We start from the raw sequence: 21,457 nt of genomic DNA on the forward strand, positions 1-21,457 counted from the left end.
TAGTACAACCACTCTGGAAAAAAATTTGGAGGCTACTTAAAATGCTGGACATCGATATACCATTTGATCCAGCAATACCACTCTTGGGGATATACCCAAAAGACTGTTACTCCAGAGGCACCTGCACATCCATGTTTATTGCGGCACTATTCACAATAGCCAAGTTATGGAAACAGCCAAGATGTCCCAGCACTGACGAATGGATTAAGAAAATGTGGTATCTATACACAATGGAATTTTATGCAGCCATGAAGAAGAACGAAATGTTATCATTCGCTGGTAAATGGATGGAATTGGAGAACATCATTCTGAGTGAGGTTAGCCTGGCTCAAAAGACCAAAAATCGTATGTTCTCCCTCATATGTGGACATTAGATCAAGGGCAAACACAACAAGGGGATTGGACTATGAGCACATGATAAAAGCGAGAGCACACAAGGGAGGGGTGAGGATAGGTAAGACACCTAAAAAACTAGCTAGCATTTGTTGCCCTTAATGCAGAGAAACTAAAGCAGATACCTTAAAGCAACTGAGGCCAATAGGAAAAGGGGACCAGGAACTAGAGAAAAGGTTAGATCAAAAAGAATTAACCTAGAAGGTAACACCCACGCACAGGAAATCAATGTGAGTCAATGCCCTGTATAGCTATCCTTATCTCAACCAGCAAAACCCCTTGTTCCTTCCTATTATTGCTTATACTCTCTCTACAACAAAATTAGAGATAAGGGCAAAATAGTTTCTGCTGGGTATTGAGGGGGGGAGCGGGAGGGGGTGGAGTGGGTGGTAAGGGAGGAGGTGGGGGCAGGGGGGAGAAATGAACCAAGCCTTGTATGCACATATGAATGATAAAAGAAAAATGAAAAAAAAAAAAAAAAAGAAAAAAAAAAAAAAGGTTTTCCTTTCTTCTAGTGGTATACATCTACCTGTAAAGGATCTATGAAACCTGCCTGAAGGCATAATGAAGATGATTAGCATAACATTAAGTCATTATATATACCATGTTTAAAAGCTATGATTAATTAAAATTAGTTTTAAAGCCATATCCTAATCTTTCTGGAAAAAGCTGACTTAACATCTTCTTGCCCTACTAATAATTCAACCTTTAGTTGTTATTTTCACAGTGAAATAAAATTCCTAATAGAAAGGACTCCAAAATCCATAAATAAAACAGATGCTAACATTTCTAAGAACCATCCAGAATAAGAACATCATGCACTGTTTTTATGTAGGAGGTTAAAGTTAATCAAATGTGTTGGCATTGCATGCACTTAAAAAATCATACCTTTCCCAGACATTGAATGTAACAGAGACTTTCATATATAGAATCAATTTGATTAAAAGAATCACTTAGTGAACTAGTTCTAGAATAGATCAGAATTCTTTCATGAATTATACCATCATATTCACAATGCCGATCATGTAAAAATCTCTCATTCTTTTAACCATTTTTTTAAGTATATTGAAACTAGTTGAAGGTACAGCTGAAATTGGCCAACAGTCATAATCATATTTCTTCTTTTGAATTTTTTTCAAAAGACAAGAAGCAGACTGATAGAAGAGCTGACCCTGAGGTAAAGATCACTGCAGAAAATGATGCCTTCCTAAGCTTTATGTATTTGTCTGAAGCAGCAGTAAATCTCAGTACAGGCCAAAAAAAAAAAAAGTCTATTAAAAGAACGCATTGAAACCAGTTATGAGTTCTCGTCAACTACCAGGAGGAAAATAAATCATCAGGGTCTCATATAAATCAACTGGAGTCTAAAAGCAATGGGAGGTAATATGGATTTGCATTTCAGTATCTTGGAGTGGCATCTCAAGTAAAAAGAAAAAAAACCCCACATTTTAAAATGTTACCTGTAAAGGATATAAGTGAACTGAGGTGTAAAGGAAGACTATTGTTAGAGAACAGAAGATAATAAGTTTCTCATATCTCATCTTAGACTATCTGAACATAAATAGAGTAACAATACATGTCTAGAACTTGTGAATGAGGACTTATTATTTCATGGCTGACTTTCATGAATTTACATGTTGCCTTTCTTAGGTAGAACTATCAATGCCAGGAATAAATTAATCTTTAGGGATACATACATAAGCAGAAAAACCACCCACGTGGAAGTAGTTACATTCCCTTTTTGCCATTTGCAAATAAGGAAACATCACATGCCTTCTTATTGCCAGGTGACTCAAGCTTAAGTAATTTTAAATCAGCTACATAATCCAATAGTCCACATACTATTTTCACAATTTCAAATACTTTAAAATCTACTCTTAATTTCATACTATTTAAATAGTTATCTTATATCTATGTAAACTCTTCCATGATTGTTCTTGTGATTAAAACCTTGTTAGCCCCCAGCAGCCTATAAGTATCAAGTCAAACTACCAATAATGCACAAAGTCCTCATTTCATCTGTACCTTCAAACATAGGACCTCCAGTATCCTTCAAAGTTTCAAGTGTTTCTTAATTATCTCTAAAGAGATGGTTCACAAGCCATTCTCTTTCATAAGACCAATATATATAATTCTTTCTCAAGTGTCCAATCTAGTTTGTCTATGCCTTCTGCCCTGAGGGTTATTTAAAGTGATTTTACTCTTTTTTTTTATTGTGGTACTGGGATTTGAACTCAGGGCCTACACCTTGAACCCATCAAGGTGATGGGTTTTTTCAAGACAGAGTATCCAGAACTATTTGCCCGGGCTGACTTCAAACTGAGATCTTCCTGATCTCTGTCTCTTGAGTAGCCACAATTACAGGTATGAGCCACTAGGACTCCGCATGATTTTACTCTTGACACTAAATTCTGCCTTATACCAACCAAATTCCCATCTCTCAAAATTATAAACTTTTAATGTTCCAGAATGGTTTATGTAGAATTGGTTGAAAAATGGTCTTCAATTGCACCCTTGATTATGTTGCCCCAAAGCAACACAATTCCTGTCCAGAGTTTTACTAATTCTCTCATTAAATATATCCTTCATCTCTCACTCCATAGATGCTCTAATTCATTTTAAGTGCCCAGTGAAGGATAAATGAAATTTTAAATGGCATTTAAAATTTTATGTTCCATGACCAGAGTTGAGAGCCCACATAATGCAACAAGACAAAATGAAATTTTCCTCTTTTCTTTAGGAAAATTCAGCTTCTTTGCATGTTTCTCCAAATATACCAATGTTGGTGGAAGGGTAGTAGAAAGTGGCCAAGGAAGGAAATTTAGATGAAGTATTCCACCCTGGTTCCACCATATTAATAAGAGGAAATTCCTAATCGTTAGAAGTACTTTGAGATAACATTCAAAAATCTGTTACCAAAAGAGCCAAAATAGATAGTAGGAAACACATTAAAGGAGGAACACCAAATTATATCCACAGTTTGAATGTTCTTAATTACTGCAATTTCAATTGAAATTGAAATAGTTTTAGAAAAAATAATTTTATAAAGGTTCATGCAGATTTTTAAAAATCGATGAATTTTAAAACATTTCATTTAGGTGGTGATGTAGCTCAGTGTCAAAAACTCTTACCTAGAATACATGAGCTCTTGGGTTCAAGCTCTAGCACCATCAAAAATATAAATAATTACATAAATAAGTGAAATAAATAAAGAATAAAAGAGTTAGATTTAATAAGCAAGGCCTATATTTTCTTTTTTGTGTGTTTCACTAATGTGAAGCCAGCTGATGTCCCTGCTGATAGAACAATAATGTTACCATTTAAAATCAGTGGCCATTTTATCCTCAGACCTCACTTGAAACTCCCAAGGACAGCCCCGCCCTTAACAGAGACTACTGCACATGCGCTAACTTCCTTAACATCCCCCTTCTATAAAAGCAATGCCTGGCCCAGAATCACTGCTGCACCATCTTTTCCCTGGCCAGCCTGGCAGTTTGGGCCTGCCATTAAACTTTGTTCTATGGATGTGAGACTTTTCTCCTGAGCTTTCTTTGTGAGTGGCATTTTTCCTAACATTTTGGTGACGTGACTCGGATCGGGGTGCACTCCCAGCACTGACCTTGCTCTCCCGGCCTCCCCCACCCCATCCCGGTCTCTCTTTCTCTACCCCCATTCCCTTCCTCTGGGATCAGAGCTGCTTTGCCAGAACCCCCAATCCTAGAAAGCGCTGCTCCCTCACTAGCTCACAGGGAAATTCCTCCACTGCAGTGTGCCTCCAATTGCCATCTACCACCGGCCAATCTTCCCTCAAGGTCCTCTTTCTTGATGAGTCCTTCTCACATGCAGAGCTGTGATCTCTCTCATTTCCTCAAAATCCTAGTGCTAGGTCTCAGCTCCTTCCAGTCCCTGGGAACCAGGTTCCCCACTAGGACTGTGGACCCTCGTGGTGAAGATGTTCCCTCTGGGTTCTCCACATCTCTCTCACTCTCCTGAGGACCTGATATTGTGGGGAGGCAAGCCATATCTTTCCTCAGGTCAGGCCTCACCATGGAGTTGGACCATCTCAAATTCCTTCAGACTCCCCATTGGGATGTCTCCTGGCCAACCTTGGTCCCCTCCGCCTAACGCCTGATCTTAAGCCACAAAAGCTCATTTTTCTCTGAAATCAGACGTGGCCCCAATACCCATTAGACAATGCCTCCAAATGGTCACTTAATGGCATTTTTGATTGCAATATTCTAAGGGATTTATACAATTTCTGTGAGCGCACTGGTAATGGGAAGGAGCTTTCCTATGCCCAATCCTTTTCCTAGCTCTGCACCAAACTCTCCCTCTGTACTTTCTGTTCCCCTGTGCAGGTTCTATTAGCCTCTAAATAAGCTTCTAAATGAACCAAATCCTCTCCCAAACCTCCTTCTTCCCCATGTAAGCAGATTTCTTGTACTGCTCTCCCTGCCTCTTTCTTCCTATCTTCCTGAGGGACTTTCCTGTGATGGTGTCAAGCCACTCCTTGCCAATTCTGGCCTCAGGGAATTCCAGATCTGGGAAAGCTCATGCTCCCTCCCTGTGGACTGAGACCAAACCGGGAATTTATTTGGGTACACCTCATGCTACATTGGCAGAGTCCTGTTTGATTACAGCATCCGATGACTGCTTCTCTTTCCCCTCCTGTCTAATGCCCCTTTTTCCTGAGACAATGACCAGACAGTGGAGGTTTCATGTTGGTGAAAGTGTTCCAGTACCAGTCAATGGGAGCCACCTAAAGGCACAGGTGATGACTAATCCCTCAGGTGTGTGTCGTGCCTCCAGGCTCTACCCTCCCCTCCCTTACCTAAGATGTCAGGCAACCTTTTCTGCTTTCTCCATGGTCTCACTGTGTGTCCTTTGTCTCTGTCTGCCTTCCCCTCCCTGGGCTTACTGGGACCCCACCTCCCATGAAAAACTTATAGCATAGTAGCTTATGACTTAAGTTATTCCAACTAGTTTGCCAGAACTCTCAGTCTAAAGTAACTTTAAGTCAGCTGCTTTACAAAAGGCACTTAAAAAAAAACTACAGCTGCCATGCTAATGCCCTAACTCTGCCCTCACAGGGGAGGAAGGAAAGCAGATAGGTGCACTCGTGCACAGCGGGAATGTCTGCCATAGCTAAGAGACCCAACACACATCCTAGGCCGTCAGCTGCACATGGCAGTGGCTGCTGCTTTCCGCCACTTCCCCTAGAATAAAACGCATGCAGAGTACACAGGAAGTGGGGAAGGGGCAACAAGTCACAGGATCAGGGCTAGGCAGTCAGGCTCACTTGTCCTGGGTGTGTGTGGAGGGAATGGCACCTTGAACAAGCCCTGCTCCTAGCCCCACCTCACACCTCAGGGCACCGGACCCAGCCCTTGTAAGCCAATTGTTAGCTCAAGGTTATAGTCCCAAAAATCGCAAAATGGACAGTATGGTAATTAGCCCAGGATGCCCTCTGAATGCCCTCCTCTAACTTTACAGACCATTCATTCCTTTGTTAAAAAAGTAGCTTTTATTAAAGAGGCTGCCCGCTGTTAACTAAAAGACAGGATCCTAGCATTTTGTTTTTTCTAGATGGGACTTATACCTTCCAGTCTTCTGGCTTGTAGATGTTGAAAACTGTGTACTGAGGCCTGGCCCCAGTATGCCTTGGGTGACCAAGAGAAGTGGCCTTCACAGGGTTCCTTAAATTACAATACCATACTCCCATTAGACCTTTTCTATAAAAGGAAAAAAGTGAACTGAGGTCCCCTACACAAATTTTCTTTCATCTCAGATTGGCTCCACAATTGCTATTTAGATACTCAAACATTAGCCATTCTTTGTAAGCCACAGGATAAACATGGGAAGGAGGACCAGAAAAGCCCCTTATCAATGACAAGGCCTGCCCCTACTGCTCCACCCTCTGCCCTACCTTCTAAGCCACCCCAATGTTCAGAACCTCCTAATGGGTGCCTCCCCCTTCAATAGGTAATGGTAGGAAGAGGGTGAGTCTATGTCCCCTTCCAGCTATCAGATCTAAAGGAAATTAAAAAACATCTGGACAGCTATGCTGATGCCCCAGACCAATACATCCAAACCTTTATCTCTGTGGTCCAAACCTTTCAATTGACACAAAAGGATATTATGCTTCTATTAGACCAGATTCTTGTCTCATTAGAAAAGCAATGGGTTCTGGCCCAGGCTACTCAGAGTGGAAATGATTACCATTTACAATGAGCCCCAATATTAGTGGCACCTGGAAATGAGGGAATAAATGTGCCTACCTACAGGGGCACAGGCAGTCTCCTTGACAGATCCACACTAAAAGGGGCTGGTGATATGGCTCAAGCAGTAGAGTGCCACTTTGCAGGCATAAAGCCCTGAGTTCAAATCCAGTACAGCCAAAACCAAAAAAGATATTTGGGGCTGAGGAAGTAGCTCAGTGGGAGAATGTCTGCCCAGCATGTGCAAAGCCCTGGATTCAATTCCCCAACATGCTAAATAAAAAAAAAAATGGTAAGAAAGATAAGTGGCATTAATGTCACTTCAGCCATCTCATAGTGATAGAAAGTAGTTTAGCTTAGACCAGATCCCTCATTCTTCAAGTGAGGAAACTGAGGAAACTCTGAATAGTTCAGAGACCTGCTCTCCAGAGTGTCAGGTGTCAATGTAAAATAACAACTTTACTTTACAGCAACACCCTAAAGAAAATCCCCTTACCTTTCTACAGCATCTTAAGGATGCTATCAGAAAGCGTACCATGGTGCACCCAGAGCCACAGGTGAGAGAGGTTCTCCTCAAAGATAAATTTCTAACAGTCAGCCCCAGATATTTGTAGAAAACTCAGTCTGTGGCTTAAGGAGAAAAGTCATTGGATCAACTAATACAACTAGCCATGTCTGTATACTAAAAGACATGACCTCATTGCTGCCCCCACTTGACTGGGGTCCTACCATGGTGAACAGGAGGGGCATTTCTGCAGAGAATGCTTAAGGGGGGACAGCCCGGGAGACAGTTCCACCCCCAACCAGGACCCTGCCCTCTCTGCAAAGGTAAGCACTGGAGGTCTAAGTGCCCCCTGCCTCCAGATGGAAAACGAGGTGCCACCTCCTATGGATTGATGGGTCTCAGCCTCCTGTCCACAATCCACTTCTTGGCATCGATGTTGAGGAGCCTCATGGCAGAAAAACAAAAGATCATTTTCCTCCTAGACAGTGGAGCTTATTTCTCTGTTTTATCTTTCTTTCCCGGTCCCCAGTCCAATGACAAGGTTATGGTTCGGGGCATATCTCGCCAGCCCCTAGAGCGCTAGTTTACCCAACCTCTGGCCTGCTCTTGGGGAGACCTCCTCTTCTGTCACTCTTTCCTCATAGTTTCTGAAACTCCAGTGATTCTGCTGGGATGGAATTTTCTATCTCAACTAAAAGCTTAAATTCTCCTCCCCCCAGGCAGCTGTCTCTGCTGCCCCCTCCTTTAGGAACAAATAGATCCCATAGTGTGGACTGATGAGATGAGTATAGGGTGAGCCAGGATAGCCCTCCCTAGTCAAATAAAACTCAAAAATCCCTCACAGTTTCCACACCCAAAAACAATATCTCCTCAAGCCAGAAAATTAATTTCTAGTTAATACAAGTGAATTTAAATGAAATGTATACTAATTTTGCTTGTGATAATTAGGTTACTACCTTGTTTCTTTGAAGTGTGTCAACTTTTCATTTTAAAAATGAATAAGGTTGTTTCAAAAATCTATAAGAATACTTCTAATCCTAAGAAGCTATGAATCCATTATGCTAGAAGATTTGAGTATAGGACTTGAAATTTCCATGCCCAGGAATGACATCAAAGCAATTGAGTTCCAATAGAGAATTTACAAATTAGAATTCACATTATAGTATTTAGATGACTGTAAAAGAAGTGAGTGGCTCTTTGTTTCAAAACTAATTTTTCTCAGAGAAAAATTTAGTCTTCAAGGACAAACTGGATAATAATAATAGAATGTAGAATTAAATGTTCTGACTGTGAAGAAATAGATCTTTTCAAACAATTGCTATACAATGTAAACCATCTCATATCGCTTGGCAGGTCTGTTTGCCAGAATCATTGAATCATAGCTTTACTTTTCTTTAAATCCAAGTTCTGTTTCTCATTGGCAGGAATGCTCCAGGTTTAGCACATTAAAAGCTGTAAATATTTGTGTTGGGTTTTCCTTTGTGAGATATCTACCACAATCTGAGAGAGTAAAGAGCATTTAGCCACAGTGGGAACTTCCTGTAAAAATACTGTAAATGACTGAGCCTTCCTTAGAAGACACACCCTTTGTTCCTTAAGCTTCTAGGCTCTTTTAGGCATTAAGGTAGAAATTTATCTCTTGTAATAGAAATCTATAAGTGCAATGTGCAGAAATATAAACCAGTAATATAAAAAGACAGGTTGTTGAATATATTAATAGGACTCTATATGTTAATGCAACGAACCAAAATTGTCATTCATAAATATCCTATGACCAATGGAGCAATACAGACAGAAAAATGGATAATCTTGGAAAATATAAAGCTGTGTAGTGTAGAGAGAGCTGGCTGGAAGTTAAGCAAAAGTGGCAGATTTGTAACTCTGAGAGACATAGATGAATTGTGTCATAGGCAGGGGTCTAGCTCTGGTGAACTGTGGGCTTAGCAGGATTGAGCCCAGCATTCAATCCCCAGCCTCCAAATGAATTAAAAATAAGTAAATAAGGAAGAACTTTCACTTTATTATATTCACAGTGACATCTACATATTTTAGAAGGAGGAAATATTTGGTTAAAATTGATATATTCCATAAAAGATAACTAATTTCCTTTAAAAGGAAGATTAAGTAAGGTCTAGCAGATATAATAAGAAACAAACAAACATAAAATGTTAGAGTGTAACAAAACAAAGATTGCTTTTGTTGTTTGTTTTTTCTTTTGTTTTTTATTGTGAGGTTTGAAAACTGCACTGTACTGAAATTAGAATTCATTTTGGATGTAATGGCTTTGGCACAAATTTGGCCTGAGGGGTCAGACAGCTTTTTTTTTTATTGTTGTTGTTTTGTTTTTTGTTTTTTTTTGTTTCTGAGATAGGGTCTCCCTGTGTAGCCAATGCTGGCCTTGAACTCATAATTCTCCTGTTTCAGTTACAACAGGACTGAAATTTATAGACATGCCACAACAGGCCCAGGATTAGAATCCTACTGGGGTTGAATCAATCCTACTGAAGGACGAACTGCTGGAGGTCCAGGAGACACTTCTCCTCCCCAGCAAATGCCCATCTGCTTCTGAAAGGCATCTCTACCCTCAGGCAATACACAAAGAAAAAAAGCTATAAAACCCAATCCCCTCCCTGACCCACAGGATCACCTGTTTCCGGGTCCCCCTGCATTCCGCACTATGCAGTCTTTCTCTTCTATTCTCTACAAATAAAATCTTTCCAACCTTTGCTATTGGAGTCTGTCTGTGCTTTCATTCTCAGAACAGGTTCAAGAACCCTGAACACTTGAAATTCCTACATGTGTCATCTGTGCTTAACTACAGATCAAATTTTTGGAATGTGATAAAACTTCTTCTTTAGATGCTTTCTGTTCAATTGTTTATTTTATGGATAAATCCATCTCAGAAGAAGGTTATGAAAGTTTTTCACATTTTATGATAACAAATGATAACAATTTCTTATTTTTTGCAAATGTATAGTATTGCTTATTTAAAAAAAGAATAAAAGTGAGCTATTTGCTAATGGTCGTATCACCAATTCTTTTATGACACATGGAATTACATAGCCCTAGTTGCAATGGATCTTTCCTTACAATGGAACTTCGTTATGATTCATTATCCTTAATAACAAAAGAGAAGTTCTTCTAGTATCTTCAACCTACCACTTGCAGAGTCACATTTATTCATTTATCAATAGTACCAAGAACACATTTCTATACTACAAGTTGTATTGAGTTGCGTTATTCTGGATCCAATTTTTCCTCCTGTCATTAAGTCAAGTTTGATAGATAAGGTTAGTTGATCTGCTCACAAATGAATGCACTGTACAATGAAATGCATGGCACAATGATATTATAACTCATACTTTCATCATAAGAAAATTTATGTGCCTTTTTCTTTTGGTAGTATTAGGGTTTGAATACAGGGCCTCACCCTTGCTAGGCAGTGTCTACCACGTAAGCTATTCCTTCAGCCTTTTTTTGTGTGTGTGTTGGGTATTTTCAAGACAGGGCTCATGAACTATTTGCCTGGGCTGGCTTCAAACCGTGATCCTCCTGATCTCTTCTTCCTGAATAGCAAGAATTTCAGGCATGAGCCACTGGATCCCAGCATATGCATGTTTTTGATGAACTTATTTAATGGTGTTTCTTATGGGGGGAAATGCAAGGATTAATGAAACACTAGTCTGAAGCAGTATTCTTCAATTTTTTTTTGTTGACAGGCTTTGTAAAATAATTTTGAAAGAACTTTACTCATGTCAATTGACAGCTCAGTTTTAAAGCATGTAATTTTTGGCACATTTTAAATGTTGACACTTTAAACTATAACTATTATAGATCATTCTTTTAATGTTCCCATTGAAGTTTAAATATGTGAACAGTTCGGTGCCCAACATTTTCATTAAAAATAAATGAATGTGATCTTCTGAATGGTGAGAAGCTATACTTCATTTCTTTCTCTTCACAAAATCAAACTTTGTTTCACTATCCGCCCTTATCCATAGAACTTTCTTCTGTTGAAATATATTTTAAAATTGCAAAGATTTCTTTCTTCTTTTTTTTTCTTTACTTCTTTTTAGACAGTGTCTCATTATATAGCCCAAGCTGGCCTCCAACTCACGATCCTCTTACTTCTGCTTCTGAGAGCTGAAAATCTTGTTAATATGGGAAGGAAAAACTAATGAAAAGCACTGAAACAATTGTCCTCTTTTGTGGGGAAACTATATCTGAATTTCAGTTTAAACCAGACTAAGACTTAAATGTGAAAATGAACATAGTAATCTAAATTTATCAGAAAGTTAATATATTTACTATCTTGGAGTCAGAAAGAACTTTCAGTAGATTATTAAACTTCAGTGACAAGTAGAAATAGATCCCTCTCTGGTCAAAATTCATTTTAGCCAGTGACATTTCTCATTTTTTTTCTCTCTTTCCCATCTCTCAAGTTTCAGAGTCTGCTAAATGATTAGGTAATAAAACTGCAAGAATACTTGAAGTTAGAGCATCTGAACTATGAGAAACCACATTGTTTTTTAGGAAGAACTTCAGATGACATTTTTATTTCTAGCTCAATTCCTCAGATTAGAACAGTTGTAGTCAGAGTTTCTAGACTCAGAGCTAGAATGGACCAGAGAGATATTACAGTATAGTCTGTGCATTTCACAGACTTAGAAATAAAGAGTTTAAGAGGAGTTAGCGGATAGCCTTACACGATAGTGGTAAATGAACTAAGAATAGGAGTGCCCCTTCCCCAATCTCAGTTATGTGCAGCTTTTATTAGGTTAAACCTGAGCCTCTTGTGATTCAAACTACCATGATGGCAAAGTGGCCTTGCTTCTCTGTTACATTGATCTCCCTTGGGATGATCTTCCAAATGTCATTTTTGCTAGAATTTAAATTCACTTATGCTTTAAACTGTACTTGCCAGAAGTAAAATAAAAAGCATTGCAAAGTCAGTAATTAACTTCTCACAAAAAAGTCTTATCAATGCTCCAGAAGTCCTGTGAGATGAAGCTAATAAAGAGAAAGCAGTTTAAATTGGGACCATTCATTTTGTAATTCACTTTCACTTCATCTCTGCCAAACTATCAAACATATGTTACAACTTATACATTGGAAATATACTCTAAAAATATCATATCATTCTCTTACTATCCACATGAAGAGATGACTGGTACACACAGTAGGAGGTCAAAACCAGCTCTTTCCTATATATCATCAGTAAGCAAAAATGAGGCCTAATAAGAATTTATTTGGCACCACATTACATAAAAAAGTTTAGGAGGAAAAATTCAGCTGTCAGATATAAGTAGACATTTTGAGTGTTCAAACCTTGCTCTGAGGAACAGTGAGTCATGTGAAATGTAAAGTGTGAAGGAAGCTGACACATAAAAGGATAGAACAACAACGATGAGTTCCCAAAGACAAGCTGTGGGACAAAGAACAATTACACAGGGTCTATTTTTGGATCCAGCAGAATGACTTGGGAATTTAAAAAATCATAGTTTAAGTACAGAAGAAGGAATTATGTCATGAGGCTTTGAATTTAAGTTAAGATGATTTAGTAAACTTTATTTTCATTAATGCTGCCATAGTGGATTAGGATTCATTATTGAATTGTTAAATGCTTTTCACTCTTAAAATAAAAGTTAGGGTAGGAGATATAATATCGTTGGGAAGGAGGCTCTGAAGTGTAATAATAACTGCACAATTAATATCTTATTTACATGGCACTATAAGCCAAGTAGAAACAAGAAGAAACATCTGTCTGCAACAGTAGTCTTTTTGGAAGCATCATTGCCCGTGAAGCCTGCAGTTCTTTGCCAGGACTGAAATTGAAACTGCTTTGCCAGGGAGTTCTAAAAATATTATCTAGAATAGTTAAAAAATTTTAAAACAACTCACTCCCATTTTCTTGTTGCCTTACTTATAAATAGAGTATCCTTTTATGTTTCAGTTATGAGAAAGTTTCACCCCTATTTATATATGTATATCAATGTTTATTAATATACATGAGAAAAACAAAGCACTCTACAGAGAAAAGGCATTAAATTGACATCAACAACCTAACCCTGTTGTAATACTAAACATAACTTTTTTCTCTTTTTATAAATAGTTATACTGATAATAAGTGATATATATATAATAAATATAAATATACATGATATTCATGGCTTATATTATTAAATTACTGGTATTACTAAATCTGGTAGGATGCATTCAAATTAATTTAACACTCCTGATCATCTGGACAAAGAAATAAGAACATGAGGGTAATTTGACTCCCCAAGGGCCCAAGAAAATGATCTTGAAAGTTTTACAAGTGCCAGGCATGGTTGCTCATGCCGTCTCCCGGCTACTTAGGAAGCTGAGATCAGGAGGATTGTAGTTCCAGGGGCACAAAAGTTCATGAGACCCTGTCTCAACAGAAAAATCTGGGCATGGTGGTGCACCTGTCATCCCAACTATGGCAGGAAGCATAAACAGGAAAATTGTGCTCTAGGCCAACTCAGGCACAACACAAGATCCTAGGCTTCCAAAATAACCAGAGCAAAAAGGGTTGTAGGTATGGCTCAGGCAGTAGAGCACATGCCTAGCAGGTGTGAAGCTATGGGTTTGAGCCCCAGAGCTGCCACAAAAAAGAAAATTTGACAGAAATTCATAATTCCATCTTTATTAGTATTTTGTTGGATTGCCTTTCAAGAGTTTCTTTCAGTTAGAAGTTAGCTATAAATCATCTTTGAAACCTTTCTTATTACTGTTAATGTGTTCTTAATATCCCTGACTTTATTGGACTCCAACATGCTATTTTCATTAGGTCATGAGCATTCTTTTGTAATGTATATAATACCTGAAAGTAGGGCCGTCCAAAGTTTTGACAGGTGGCAGCACAAGTGGTTGGTGTAACATCGTAGGGCCCTGGATGATGAGAGAACATTCTTGTGAATTTGGCAATATTAATGGATAGAGGGATTTTATAGAATTTAACTTAAAAGTATCTAACAGTGTGTCTTCCTGTTAAGTCATAAAAATATTTTTTAATCTTAGAATTGGTTTTATTTTATGTACAAATAATGGACAGATGTCCTATTCATGAATTCTGTTTACCAGATAAACTAGGAGCTTTTTAAAAAAGCAAACCACACAATAAATTTTAAAGGGCACTAAGATTCTTCTGCTTCTAGACCATTGCTAGGCTAAAGCAAGAAAAACAACAACAAAATCGTGCTGTACTAGGGATTACAAGTTAGAACTGGGTATTCTCTAAAGCAGAAAAAAGCATGGTGCCATTTCAGGTAGATTATTCACCTTTTCTCCCCAACATCGACAGCTACCTATCAGAACAGTTAAATGAGGTCAAAACAGCCCAACACGATTAAGCTTCATTGTATGAGGCTGTTGTGCTCCTCTAAGAAACTGATAAATCAAAACAAAATACTGAAACCGAAATAAATGATTATTCAGGTTGTTGTGAAAATTTAGTTCCTTGTTGTATCCCATCTCCATAAAAATATCTCTGAACTTTTAGGTAAGGTCATAAGCATATATATTTTAAATGCTGCATTTGAACGGAAAGTTAGGAGGAGATAGATCAGACACATTTAGGTTTACCATTAAGCTATCATGGAAGAAGCCAAAAACATTGTTTTTGGCTGTTATGTCTTCAAAATGTTGACTGTCAGGGGTACAAATTTGAAGGCAGATCTTCCTATTGTTCACAATCACAGCATCAGGAAGAGATGAAGTATATATGCATGGCTCTAGTCTGTGACCTGGGGATGCAGCAGTCCCTGCCTTCCTAGATCTTATATTATTAGGAGAAAACACATAATAAACAATAAATATATAAAGATCCAGTGATAATAAGTGCCACGAAGCAAAATAAAGCAGCCTAACAGAGTGTGGGTAGAAGAGTATGACCATCATGGAAAATGTCTCTGAAGTTGTATCAGCAGAACAGGGACCTGAGGTGAGGGAATATGTCAAGATTTCTCAGGAGAAAGGTTGTCCCTGAATGGATGATATGGTCAGTGGCTCTCAGGCAGGAATGACTTGACTCATTCAAAGTGTGGACAGAGGGCTAGCAGAATGGCTCAAGCAGTAAGAGCACTTTGTCTAGCAAGCATGAAGCCCTGAATTCAAACCCCAGTGTTAACAAAACAAAATATTGCTGGCCATCTGTGGCTCATGCCTGTAATCCTAGCTACTTGGGAGGGAAAGATTAAGAGGATTATGGTTTGAAGCCAGCCCTGACAAATAGTTTGCTACAAAAATACCTGACACAAAAAAGGCCTGGAGGAGTCACTCAAGTGACACCTATCTGGCAAGAGTGACCCTGAGTTCAAACCCCAGTACTACCACTACCAAAAAAAAAAAATGTGTCTAGGGGATAAAATGGTCAGTGTAGCATGAATCAGGGCAAAGCGTGGTCAAAGACCATCAAAGAGGGAGCCAGAGGCCCTCTGGTGTCATAAATATGCTTTAACTTTCCTTACACTAGGGAATAGCAACAAGGTAAATTGACCTATTGGTAAAGACTGAATGTATACAAATGCGGTTTGCACACATCTTTCTAGGCTCAAACTGATATCGAAAGCAAGACACAGCTATAATATCCTTTGCTTTGTATTTGTAAGTATTTGATCTTACGGAACTTCAAACTGTCAAATTTATGTTTTGTGAATTACTTATTTCAATTAGCTCACACTCACTGTGATGTGGGAAGCTTTTTCTTTAACTTGTTGTTATGCCTAATAATAATCTAATTTATTGTCAAGGACTTTTATAAAGCCAATAAGAATGTTTACATGAACTCTAAAAAGTATTAAGAAAAATCTTTTGTGAAACAAAAATCATTTTAATTACCTTGTGAAATTATTTTATAAATTTTCACATCTTCACACATTTTGATAATTTGCTACACATCATTATCATTATAAACTAACAAACCAGTCATATTAAAGGAATGTGTATTGTTATTTAGATATGAATTTATAAAATCTCTTTTGGAAAAAAAAATACTCTTGTCAGTCCCAGGCTTTATTGGCATCCATATGGAATTCAGCAGGTTCAAAGTTGAAGTTTATTTTCAGTATTTCCCCAACTTGCTAGAAAATGCCACTAGAAATAGAAATGGCCTAGGGACATTCTTGTTTTTTTTCTGTGCATGGTCTTAGAAATTTCATTTTTCATCTAAGCCAAAACTGCTATGAAAGAATCTTCCCACCCTTTTGGTTCTGGGAAATGTATATAATCACTTCTGGCTATCAGCAATATATGTTGAGGAGTTAAATTTGATAATAAATATGCTGCATATATTAACAGAATTACACTGTTTGTATCAGCTTATACTCTCTACCACCTTTTATGAAAAATATTGATCTACCTAGTGTCAAACTATGTCATAAAGTAGATTAATATTCAATACAAGGAAAGACTGTAAAAACCCACTGGAATTGATAAAGGTACCTGGGTGAAATTTGAAAAAAAAAGCTAATTTTGTTCAAATAACACTACGCCTTAAGTGACCAGACAGTAAAATCAAAATCAATCAAATCCTGAGAATATAGAAAATAAACACAACAAATAATAATAGTATATATAAATCATATATACATCTTCTTCTGTAGTGTTGTCGTAGTGAACCAAAATAATTAAACTAAAAAAAGTGCCTAAGCATATGTATTAAGAGGCAATCAAAACCTTGAAGAAATGTCTTCATTAAATTCACCTGGTTGGCAAAGATGAGGGATTATGCAAAAGGTACAAAATCCAGGACTTTCTATAAGGTTTTCATATGTAAGAAACATTTTTACAACAGTAGGAAAAGAGACACAATCACATTCAGGAAATTTGTAAGCTCCATAAGTTATTTTAAACATTTAACAGATTAAAAAAGAGATATATGTGTACCTACATGCATGTGTGTACGGGCACGCACACACACATCCCTAAACGGAATTATTCATTTTCTTCCTCTTTTAATTTTCCAAAAGGGATTCCGAGTAAAGGGAAACAAGGGTTTATCCACTTGTACTCATGATGAGAAATGCTATTTATATTCCCAGATTTCAAAACAATGAAACATTCTATCCTTTAAAAATTTTTAAAAATAATTCTGTATGTAAACATGATTGGTGTCAAGTTAGAAAACCAGGTAAAGATCATGTCTCCAATGTTAATATTGATTTGTGTTGTGTCCTATAAATATGCTACCTACAAAAGCATCTAATTTAATTTCTTACAACATCCTAACAAAATGCACATGAATATTTCCATTATAAAGATGAATAAACTGAGACTCAGATAGGTAATTTCACTTGTTCTCACTTAGTAGCAAGTTAGCAAGTTAGCATTATCAGGATTTTCTTTTATTTTTTAAAATGTTTTATTAGGACATATTTTTATTCAAGGGGGATCATAGTGACAATTCCAATTAGGCTTATATTGTACATTGGTTAGATAACTCCTATTCGCTCTCCCCCTCAACCCCCTCCACACTCCACTTAAAGCAATTGCAAGAGGTTTCCTTATTCTATTTCATTTACGTATATGAAGTCCGGCAACCATATACCTTCACCTTAATCTCCTTTATTCACCCTTCCCCCTTCAACTTGTACACCCTCATATACATTATTTCTTTTCTACGGACCACTTAATCAAAATCAAAGAGATAGCCCATCTCTTAAATAATTATAATTCAAAATGGCTTACTCATAATTCTACAAGTCCCTGTTGCCCAATTAGAAACAAATGTTTCAGAGGAAAATTTTTATTCATTTTATATGTAAATTAAATATGATTCATAAATCAGGGAAATGCAAATTAAAACCACAATGAGATACTATGTTACACCCACCAGTCTGGTAAAAATTAGAAAGTTTGACAATAATTTACAGTATTGGAAAGACTGTGATGCAATGAAAACCTCATGAACTGTTGGTGAGAATGGATTGCTGGGATCCTGAAATCCATCTTATAAATACATTGCTTAAATAAATTCTGACACATGCATCTTACCAGGTGATGTGTAGAAAAACATGTTCATGACTTCCTTGTTTCTAATAGCCAAATGGTGGAAATGACATAAATGTCCCTCAGCCAGAAAAAGAATAAGTGCATTCTAATAGATTCATACAATGGAATACTCCAATAGTAGAAGGAGAAAACCACAACTACAGACTTTAACAATGATGTATCTCAAAAACCAAAATGTTGCACGAAAGAAGCAAGTCTCGAACTACTTTTGTGATGATTCTACTTTTGTAAAAGCAAAATTAAAAACAGTAAAATTAAATAATACATTGCTTAGAAACACATGCATATATGGTAAAGCTATAAGGTAAAGCAAGGGAATAAATAGCACAAGTTTAGGGTGATGGCTTACTTCCAAGGTTGCATGTGTGAGTCCATTGGAAAAAATATGATGGACAAGCTAGGTTCTAGGCAAAAAATATGTTTACTTAAACAGTATCTTTATGTTATACATAGATTTTAAAAATTAGAATGAATTGTATAGAATAGCATACTGAGTATAATTCTCTATTTTAGAATCATGTATTTTGAATCTATGAATCAAAATATATGAAAATATTATGTATTGGAGATAGGTCAGGGGATTGGGTTGGGAGATGGGGCTGCCTTAATATAGTACAAATCCTATTTGAAGTTTGTTTTCCTTTGTCATAATATTATTGTTAGAACACTATATTTCACTATGAATAATTTATATACTTACAATTTTACAAATATAATTTATGTGTGTAAATTCTACTTTGTTTCAGGTTACTTTCCTAGTTATATGGGTGGAAATTTAGATTATCAATGGATGACAAACATTGAGTTGATATATGCATATGTGTATTTGCCTGTATGTGTTTGTGTATATGTGTGTGTATATGTACTCTGAGTCTAGTGAAAGTGGAAAATGTCTGTAAGTTGTATTTTGGGTTATTATCAAGTTCCCAAGCCTTTTAGGTTAGAATGATTTGGACAGGGAAAATGTGTCCCCCAAATCTTAAAGCTACTAATTCTGCCCAGAATTAAAAGAAAAGGTATTTGTATGCTTTGTTACTTATGGGAACTTCAATGTGAATACATAGGACTTAGTTATTTGAAAGGCAATCACTTTATTTAAACATGTACCTGTTCACTTTTTTATTTTGCTGTTATAAGTTTGAACCTATGTGTTATTCTGTCTTCTCACAACAGCCAGAATTCAGTAAAGAGAAAACTGTTTTAGTGCACACAGAGATCACTGAAGTATCACATCCGTGTATGAGCTGAAACATTTTAGACTGATTTGGTAGGTTTGGAATGAAGGATATTCAGTTTATTAAACAACCCTGATCCTCTAATGTGATATGATTAATGTAGCCCAATTCCTGTGTTATTGAGAAACTCTGGAGAGACTGTGGCACTTTGTCAATGGGTGAGACTCTGAAAACCCTCCATTTAGAAGTAACCATCATCTTTATTGATTGGGTCAATCCTCAGAACAGGAAAGCAGTAATTTCCACACAAGAAGTGGTGATTGTTTCTCACAACTTCTTAATAAACACTTGTCAGATCTTATCACAAGGTTTACCCATGTTTAGACAACAAAGGAGCAGATAGTTTTTTCATCTCAATTTTTAGACAAGGCAGCTGAAAGACATTTACATATCAAATAAAAGTGGTATTCTTGGAGTACCCATTGTCCATGGCCTTCTGGCTACAGCATCTACCCTTTTTAAATGACTTGATTCAGCACTGGGTTTTTATTTCCTAACTATGCTGGCAAATAAAATATATGCTGTTGAACCAGTTTATCTTCTTTTATAACCTTTTCTTTTATCTTCTCTCTCCTTTTTCTAATCAATCCCCTTTCCTTTTTCTGGTTTCTTTACTTTCAAATTTCATCCAATTTTGGTTTTATATCAGTCTTTTCAATCAGTCAGCAATAATTACTAAATTAACTTTATTTTTATAGTTTCCATTCTCTTGATGAGATTTTTTTCTGAATTTTTTTCTGTTTCTCCAGTCTGGATTTACTCAGAGGGAGCACAATTTAGGATGTGTAACATATTGAAATTATTTGCTTAAAAATATGACTAAAATATGATGTATGATAAAGATGTTTCTTTAGGAATATCTAAGGACTGCAGGAGGTCCCAAAAGGTGATAAGTGGTCAAGGAGACACCTTTCTCCCAGGAAACCTCTGTCTGCACCTGAGAGACATCTGCCCTCAGGCAATGTAAAAAGGCTATAAAAACCCAATCCCCAACCTGACCCACACATGGGATCACTGGTTTCCTGGTCCTCCTGCATTCCCCAATATGTAGTCTTTCTCTTCTCTTCTCTAGAAATAAATTCTTTATAAATATAATCTTTCCAACCTCTGCTGTTAGAGTCTGTCTGTGCTTTCATTCTCAGAGCAGGCTCAAGAACCCTGAGCACCTGAAATTTCTGCACATGTCATTTGTGCATCAAATATGACTAAAATATGATACTAAAAACATGGTACATGATAAAGATGTTTCTTTAGGAATATCTGAGTTGAGGAACAAGTTAGCACCAGGAGTTAGTTAAAATGAGTTTATCAGAGAATTATTGATAAGACTTATTTATGGGTGACATTGTGAATTGCAAAATTGCTTTAAGATACTATTTTAGGTGGTAAGCCATCTACCAATCTGGAATAGACATGTTCAACATAATCAAGGTGAACCAGCATACAGAAGAACTGAGAGACTCCTAAAGCAGATAAGAAATTATTAAGTCCTCCAAGCAGTGGAACACAAATTGCAACAATTAGTGAAATTATTTAAAATTTTCAGCAAATTTCATACATTTAATTTAGTATGAGGTAATTATAACAGATGTTCTTCAACCTACAAGTGGTATTCTGTTAGAAAATTCTCTCAAGGATATTTGTTCTGCTGAATCTAGATAATAGAGAACAAATATTTTCTCATTGCCTTTTTTTGACAAGAATATTGGAAGAACCCACTTGTCACTGTGGAGATTGAGGTTCTGTCAAGGCTTATAGTTATATATATGAAATTTACATTTACGTGCCTTTAATAAAACCCATTAAATTAGAAATTGTTACTCTTTGGTCTTTTAAAAATGCTATTGATTCCAGATTTATTTATATTTTATTATTTTCTGTTTTAAGCTACTTGGACAAAGAAAATGTGTAGTTCAATATTGAGTTGTCTTGCTATATCTATGTACAATAAATATATAATATTATCATATTATTTATAATTATCATTGTAATTAATATAATTCATGTAATTAATATAACTGCATTACAGATGACATATTATTTGCAATATTCCATTCATTATTCATTACTAA

At 36.8% G+C, this 21,457-nt stretch overlaps 1 protein-coding gene across 6 annotated transcripts in view; it reads right to left on the reverse strand.

The window, feature by feature from the left end:
- Window positions 1-21,457, reverse strand: part of Calcrl (calcitonin receptor like receptor) — a 108,362-nt gene that overhangs the window by 78,032 nt on the left and 8,873 nt on the right. For 4 of the 6 annotated variants that reach the window (XM_020182746.2, XM_020182745.2, XM_074071244.1 and 1 more), the window contains exon 2: window positions 13,964-14,031. The exons of the other annotated variants lie outside the window; for them this stretch is intronic. The gene's annotated coding sequence lies outside the window, so the exon portion shown is untranslated. The remainder of the gene's footprint in view (window positions 1-13,963; window positions 14,032-21,457) is intronic. 6 annotated transcript variants of the gene reach the window in all.

This window comes from Castor canadensis, chromosome 4, assembly GCF_047511655.1.
Source record: "Castor canadensis chromosome 4, mCasCan1.hap1v2, whole genome shotgun sequence".
NCBI classification, from domain to species: domain Eukaryota; kingdom Metazoa; phylum Chordata; class Mammalia; order Rodentia; family Castoridae; genus Castor; species Castor canadensis.